This window comes from Fukomys damarensis, unplaced genomic scaffold, assembly GCF_012274545.1.
Source record: "Fukomys damarensis isolate Sample0158 unplaced genomic scaffold, DMR_v1.0_HiC HiC_scaffold_23, whole genome shotgun sequence".
NCBI classification, from domain to species: Eukaryota; Metazoa; Chordata; class Mammalia; order Rodentia; family Bathyergidae; genus Fukomys; species Fukomys damarensis.
This window is the reverse complement of record NW_022900935.1, coordinates 45,625,218-45,633,139: the sequence shown is the minus strand read 5'-3', so window position 1 is coordinate 45,633,139 and position 7,922 is coordinate 45,625,218. Positions and strand designations below refer to the sequence as shown.

At 53.0% G+C, this 7,922-nt stretch overlaps 2 long non-coding RNA genes across 2 annotated transcripts in view; both read right to left on the bottom strand.

Moving 5' to 3' along the window:
- The window catches only part of LOC104864601, an 8,534-nt gene extending 8,444 nt beyond the window's left edge, over positions 1–90 (bottom strand). The window contains exon 1 of the long non-coding RNA XR_780948.2: positions 56–90. This is a non-coding gene — a long non-coding RNA (uncharacterized LOC104864601). The remainder of the gene's footprint in view (positions 1–55) is intronic.
- A 66-nt stretch (positions 91–156) lies between these two features.
- Positions 157–7,922, bottom strand: part of LOC117287360 — a 10,633-nt gene continuing 2,867 nt past the window's right edge. Inside the window, exons 2-3 of the long non-coding RNA XR_004518663.1 lie at positions 5,372–5,577; positions 157–193 (exon numbers count right to left, since the gene is read on the bottom strand). This is a non-coding gene — a long non-coding RNA (uncharacterized LOC117287360). The remainder of the gene's footprint in view (positions 194–5,371; positions 5,578–7,922) is intronic.

Genomic DNA, 7,922 nt, shown 5'->3' with positions numbered 1-7,922 from the left:
AAAAAAAAAAAAAAAAAAAAAAAATCACAGCCCCCGTTGCTCAATCAGAACTCACCAGGTGTAGGCCAGGCACGGTGGTGCACACCTGTGATCCCAGCACTCAAGATGCTGAAGCAGGAGGGTTTTTGTGAGTTCAGGGCCAGCCTGGGGTACATAGTGAGTCCAAGGCCATCCTGAACTGCATAGCAAGACCCTGTCTCAAACAAAAAAAAACAAACAAAATTCACCAGCTGTGCAAGTAAACAAGAATAAACCCAAAAGGAGAAGAAAAATTAGTTGAAGGCAACAGAAACCACACAGATGACAGAATGAATAGACAAAGATGTGGGAGGCATCGCTACATCTGCACCCAATGTCCAAAAAGCTAGAGGGCAAAGGGAATGTAGTTTGTAGGGATATTCTACAGCAACACTGCAGAGAAGCATGGGAGGCAGCTCAGCTCATGGCTGTACTTCACCTATGAAGTCTGGATACCTGGAACAAAGTAGATGTTCAATAAATACTAACTTTTGGTCTGGGGTTTTAGCTCAGTGGTTCTGCTGCCTGCCTCACAAGCGCGGGGTCTGGAGTTCCAACACCAGTACGAAATAGATAAATAAATAAATACTAACTTTTGTCTCCTTTAATTCTCACTCTCGTTTTATAGATTAAGTTTCAGAGAGATCAAAGATCTTCCCAAGGCCACACAGCCACAAAGTGGTAGGCAAAGATCCCTGGGCCTCTGGTGCCCACCAGATCTCTCCACTGTAAAAAAATGCCAGGCAGGTCTCGGGCAACTTCCAGCCCCAGAAAGGGAAGGCTCAGACTGTAAAGCAAGTTTCACTGTTGACTAGCAGGACACAAATATCAGCCCTTTCTCTTTAACAGGCTCCCAACCTCAGCTTCCCCTTCCCAGTTTGGGGGTAAGGACAGGAGACCACCCAAGGCAGGCTAGGAATACTGAAGGAAGACACTAATTTCTGTCATGTTGAAATTGTCACCACTGGGGCTAGAGCTCTGGCGTGTGACTTTGGTGTTCAGCCTCCAGCCCCACAAATCTCAGCAACTCCACCTGGAGGACAGACCGCAGCCCAGCAACACAGCACAGTATGTACACAGAGCCTCAGAAGGCTCCTGTGGCTCCCACCTGCACCTGTACCCTCCTCCAGCAGCACCAGCCCCGTGTGCTCCATGCCTCCAACCAGGGCTGGCATAGGAGGACCGTAAGGCCACTCCTGCAAATGTGTACCCTCAGGGATAGGCTCTAAGTTCACCCAATGCCATAGGCACCCCCACACTGGCTTCTCTCTCCTGAGCAGGGATCAGGCCTGGGTCTGTGGGCCTCTGCTGGTGAGCACACAATGCTAAGAAGCTGCCCTCATGCAGCAAGTGCCGTGACCAGGCATGTGAGGCTGCATCTTGAGCTGGAAATTTGGCTTCACTTACAGAGGGTCTAAGGGTCAAAGGACAAGCACTATACCCCCCTCATGCTAGCTGCAGCCTCCAGCTGTAAGGGTCAAGCTCCCTGAAGGGCAGGGCATGATGACAGAGGGCCCTACCCAGCATCTCTGCACGAACAGCAGCTCAGAGCTGGCAGGGTCGGACTGCAGGACCTCCACCAGCTCCCAACAGGCTCTGGCAGCATGAATGATGGTGGCCCGAGCGATAAGAAACTAATAATTTATGTTTCCAGCTCCCGAGGCTGGCGCCGAGGGAGGGCTGAGCCACAGCCTTCCCCTCCCTGGAGTGGCTGCAATCCTTTATTGCACAAATTATTAACGACCAGAGAATGAATGACTGTAATCAGATCAGGGCTGCCAGCATTTTTCATTTCATTTATTTGTATAAATCCTGAAGTCGGGGTCTGTCCTGAGCTCAGAAAGCCAACCTCTATTGGCCAAGTACCCAGGCCCCCACACAGCTGACCCTCCCCTACCTTTCCGCAGGATTCAATGTATGAGGAGGGCAGAGGGGTTGAGAGGGGGCTAGAGGTGAGTTTCTGTGCACCCACAGCAACCCTATTCCATGATGGGACACTGAGTCAGGGTCAGATCTCTGTCTGTGACTGTTCTCAGAACTGGGGCCTCCCCAGAACTGGGGAGGTGTGAGAACAGCAGAAAGTGCTCCCATCCCTGAGGTTTGTCATCCTCACCATGATGGTCCTGGCTAGCCCTGTCCACCCTTAGTCTCTCTGTCTCCCTCACAGTGTACCCCAAAGGCGGGGTCTCACCTCCCCTCCCCTCTGTCTTGCTGCTGTAGCTGGTTCATCCCTCTCTTGAGTCTAGGATGTGGGCTGAGGTCTTCTACAGGCTGCTGCGGTCCTTTCATGAGCCCACTTTCAATCTCACTGACCTCTCGTTATACTATGGCACATAAATTCAGATTGGAGATCTTATGTTCCATCATAAATTGGGCTGGCAGACTTCCAATCAACAAGATAAAGCTGTCTCCTGTGAAGGTGGGTATTTTATTGGTCTTGGCCTCAGTGCCTCAGGCAGGGACGGGGTGAGGAGTGGGCCTCTGATGTGGTATCCTACACTGTTCTGGGGGCTGTGTGGTTCTCAGGTCCCTGATCCCTCCTGTCATCATAAGCGAGGCCCCAAAGCCCTGGGCTGCAATAGCCTGCAGACCCCACCCACACCTCTAGAATAAGCTTGGTCTTGAGTGAGCAGCCACAGCTGGACAGCAGGCTTCGGCATCCAAGGGAGCACAGTCAACAATCCTGTGTGCATGCAAGATTGTGAACGTGTGCCTATGAACATATGCATGCCCTTCCTTTCATGGTGGACCAGCAGGAAGCAGGTCAGGAGCCTCTGTACCTGGGGTCTGTGTCGGGACTCAACCCACCCACTTCTGGGGCTGTCCCTGAGTTGGCAGTGCATGACTCAGGATTGTTTAGTACAGAGTTCCTGTTTTCATGAAATAGCACTCAGGACTGCCCCATTGTGACCCTCAGCAGAGCACGGAAGTGAGAGGGCTCCAAGGGATTATGGAATACTCTCACCTACACTCCTCACAGGACATCCACCCACACAAGGCATCAGTGTACCCTAACAGGCTATCACTAACAACTTGCCCACTAAGGAAGGAGCCCATTGATGACAACAGGAATCCAGGACTTGGCCTGGGTTGCTTCAGGCTCAGTCTGTACCTCAGGAAGACAGTCTGGGGCTGACTTGTGATGGGAAATATAATTAACTCATTGTCCAACTAGGCTTACTCCTCTGAAAACCCCCAACACAATAAAGTGGCACCAGCCCCTCCAGTGATCCTGCAATCAGACTCTTCCCACTATAGCCAGTTCAAAGGTGTGACTCCACCAGTGTAGGACTGAATAAAATCCCACAGTATCCAGCAACCACACAGCACAATTCTGTACATTGCTTGGGTGCAAATTTGATTGCAAAAAGAAACTCTAAAGAGGATCCCAGAGCAGCCAGGTTTACTAGTATGTCTCCTCAGCCCATCAGTAGCCCTGGACCTGCTCACTGGTCATGAGGCTCCCTCAGGAAGCAGCCAGGGCTGTGCAAGGGAGTGACCTCAGTGCCTGTGTCACATCCCATGTGCAGGTGCCCAAGTGCTCACTGATGCTCCACGCCATATGCCCATGTGCATACTGCACAGAGACCACAGAGGGGGCAAGGGCCTGTGACACATGGGCAAATCTAGGGTGCATTTAGCCTGAGGCCAGTCCTGCCACCTGGCAGGTGGGCATCACCTTCTTGCACATTTACTGGACATTACCCAGGAGACGGTCAGTACCATTACCAGGCAACGCAGGCTGATTTCTCTATTTTGAGACTCTAGTCTGCTTCCTCTAGGCCCGAGTCCTGTCTTCTCAGGGCCCAGAGAACAAAACTATTGGAACACGTACAGGAGTACTTGGGACAACAGGCAGCAGTGCGAGCCTTGCCTGCCCCAAGCCATGTCCATAGGGTCCACAGCACCCGTGTGTCATGGGCCAGGCTCTTGGTACCACACCCCATGGGCAGCCTCATGCTCTGACTTCACCCAGTCTGGGACTGTGCCTGCTGAAGACCTGGCCACACCAGATCCTCCCCAGATCTCCATGTGATGAAGAGAATACCTGTGGTCAAACTTTTAAGCTTCTGGGGACACGAAGGTATGCAGAGTCCCACTGGCACTGGGAGTAGCAAAAGAAAACAGACAAGTGATGGGACTACCCAGGGCCAAGTGGCCACATCAGGCTAGAAGTGTCTCAGAGAGCCCAGAACCCAGTCTGGGCTGTATTTATTTGGTTATGAGCTGAGCCAAGCCGTGGCCATACTGGGGTCCATTCTGCAGCCTTTCAGAGAGCCTCTCAGAAGTGTATCTGGCCACCTGTCCCTTCCAGCTTTCACCATTTCCCTGTAGCCCCCCAGCCCATTTCCTTTGGCCTTCAGGCTTTCTGTGTGCAGGGACCTGCTGTGATGCCCCCACCTTTTGCAGCCCTGGGGATTGAACCCAGGGCCTTGCACATGCTAGGCAAGTGCTCTACCACTGAGCTACATTCATAGAACTTTTAAATTTTTATATTTTAATAGGACCAGGGATGTAGCTCAGTGGTACCATGCCTACCTGGCAAGCACAAGATTCTGAGTTCAATCCCCAGAACCGGGAAAAAAGAAAAGTCTTACAAAGTTGTCCATACTGGCCTCACACCTATGATCCTCCTATCTCAGGCTCTTGAGTGGCTGGAATTATAGTTATACACTCCACACCTGGCAGGATACCCTCTTCTTAGTTCCACCTAGAAGACTGGCAGAGCCCACTCCTCCTTCATGCCCACTTCTACCCCTCCTTGGCAAGTGACCTCTGTCCTAAAGCTCTGAAGACAGCACAACCTGCTGCCTCTATCTGGCCCAAGGGCTCAAGGTCTGCCCAGGCCAGGTCAGGTAAACATGCAGAGTCAGCTGTGGACAACCAAGGCCTAGATACCCTAGAATGAGGAACATGAACCCCCAAGGCCTTCCCATGGGATCTGTGCTGAGCATGCACTGAAGTGCATGGTGGAAGGAGGTCACACACTTGTGAGCAGGAAGGTGTCCCTCACACCCAGGACCAATAGTGGTGAGCACACGGGGTCTTTCAGCCTTCTCTCAGCCCCTGCACACTCTTGAGACATGGAGGTGAGCCTGGGCCCATGCTACTTAGCTCTGGTGGGCCCCCAGCCTCTCACCTAAAGGAAGGCTCCCACCTACACTCCTTGAGCTAAGAGAGGTAGCTGAACCAGGCTGCAGCCCCATGTCAACCCAGCAGTTGCTCCATGGGCTATCCCTCCAATACCCAAGTTGCAGCCATTTCTATCCACAGGAAAAGGAAGGTTGGGACTAGCCTTCATGCCTGCTCCCTGGACAGACTCTCAGGCTCCCAGGGGCCCTGGAGAACTCACCTCATGCCCTTTGCTTGGCAGAGGGCGGGGGCAGGGGCAACCTTCAGCTCCTGCACTCCAGGTCAATTTCATGGAGGAGGTGAGCAGGTATGCAGGGTCCTAGCAGTCATCTGTGTAACCTGGGCACCTGTTCCCTGACTGCTCTGCTCCAAGCCAAAGGGCAGCCATGGATTTTGAGTACCCTCTGCCAGATGGGAAACATGTCCCTGAGAAAAAGAGAGAAAGTTGGTTCATGAGGTATGGCAAGAAGAATCTGAGGCTTAGGTCACTACAGGATTCACCTTTGCACCACCTGATTCAACCTCCATCGAAGCCCAGATCCAGATGGGACTGCAGTACCTGGAAGGTTTCACTAAGACAGAGGCTGTCCCTCCCCACACAATGACCAGGAACAGTGTCTGTGCCCCTCCCTGAATGGAAGGTCTAAGCCTGCAGACCCAAGATTGGGGGTTCCTGCCAATGCTGCCAGGTCAGCAGCTTCTGTATCTGGGAGAGGCCTCTGTACCGCACCAAGGTACCAGTAGGTGTGTCCAGCACATGAGCATCCTTGCACTGGTGTTTGAGTCACTTCATGTGTTGGCACCATTGAACGTGTCAATGTACAGCTAGCAACAGCCTAGTAGCAAGTGTTCCCAGGGGTATCTACTGAAATCCCTGTATGTGAGCATCTCATGCCCTACTTCTTTTTCCTCAAGTGGCAGAGGTTAAAGACAGTGGACAGCCTGGCCTCAAAAACACCTTCCTGTCTTCCTGAGAGATGTTACATGGCTTGTAGCCAGCTCATAGCCAGCGAAAGGCTCAGCATGTCTCAGCAGGGCAGCTCTCCTGTGCCTAACCAGGGCCAGGAGAATATTCCTGGAGGTTCTGGCCACTCTGCAGGAATGTCTGAGAGGTCCCATCTGGCTTATCACTAACCCCTGACCTTTCAGGTTAACCCTTCCTGTCCAACAGTGCTGCCAACTAGACCCTTGTGCCCAACAAGCTATTTTTGGCAGATGAACATCTGGTGCTGGTGTCTTAAGGTCTTTTATATGTGTTTCATGTCTCAGGATTTGTGAGGTTTGTCTACTTGTGCAAGTTAGCACATACCTTCTGTGCTTGCATTGATGCCCAAGGTGTGTGGGCATTCAAAGGTAATGTCTGTGCACCCTGCACCTGTCCTGCATGTGAAAATTCAGGAGCCACAGTGCTGGCACACAAGGGTGCATAGGTGTAATATGCTTGTGACTGCTATCTATGTGTTGAGTATGCAGGCATTTACTGGTAGCTGGCACATGGGTACACAGGCCCACTTCCTCAGGGCTCAGGGTCATCTGGGCCCACACCCTGGCCCATATGCTCTGTCCGTAAGCACTGCCTGTCTCCTGGTCCCAGTAGGCCTGGGCCTGTTCCCCACATATGCAGCCCCTCATTGCCAGACCTGAGAGCTCAGGCAGACAGGAGGCAGGCAGGCCAGGATTCCACTCACCTGCACCTCCTCTGACACCACACCTGTGCTCTACTGACACTGCTTTCCTCTGCATCTACGTCTTCCCACCTCAGGGCTCTCTCTTCTGGGTATATACTACATCTGAAGCTCAATAAATGGTTGATTGATTGATAAAGGGCTGGATAAGGCGGGCCTGAAGAGGCAAGCACTCTAGGGTGGGTCAAGGCTGGAGCAGTCAGGTTGGGGGCAAAGGGCCCTGCAGCTGCCCTCAAGCTCCCCCAGGAGTCCCAGGTCACAGTCTACCGCTGCTGCCCTCAGGTTATTTATGACCCACCCTCCTCCCCCTCCCTTTGGCAGTGGCTGGCCTCAGCCCAGCAGTAGAGGGCCCTGAGCAGGGGGACCCAGAGCAGCGACAGTGAGGCACCTTTGAGATAGGGGCCTTCGAGAAGTGCTGTGGTGCCTGCTGCGCCCTGTGCTCCCTTGTGAGCCCATGCAAATCTGGAGCAACTCTACCCCCATCTCTCTCTCTCTCTCTCTGGCCTCTGCTCCAGTCTGAAAAGTGCAGAGGAATGAGGGGTCCAGTTGCCAAGCAGAGCAGGTGTTGACTATAACCTGCTGATCATAAAGCTGGTTCCAGACAAGAGTCTACTCCCAAGAGGAAGGAGAAGGGGCCATTGTGACCCCTTTGAAGAGAGGGGGATTCTCCAGAGGGGTTGCAAAGACTACGGCACAGAGGGTGGGGTGGGTGCCCCCCCAGCAATGGCCTCCTGTCCCCCGAGCTTGCCTGAGTAAGCCAGAGGAGCCTTGGAGGGTAGGGTAGGGTCTCAGATCTGAGCCTGTGCTTCTACAGCTACACAGTGAAGGCTAGGAGGCCTGGGGACAGGGCTGGTGAACATGAGAAGCCTGTGTGGGAGCTGTCATTGGCAGGCAGGTCAGGGCTGTGGAACATGTGGTGACACTTGGCCTCCACCCAGCCCTGATAGTCTGCATGTGTGCCACAACCACCTATTAGTATAGTAGCCTTTCTGAGGCCCTGGTTTGCTGGCAGAATCCTGGATCCCTTAAGCAAGGAAAAATCAAAGCTCAAAGCAAGACACAATGATGCGGGGGGGGGGGGGGGTG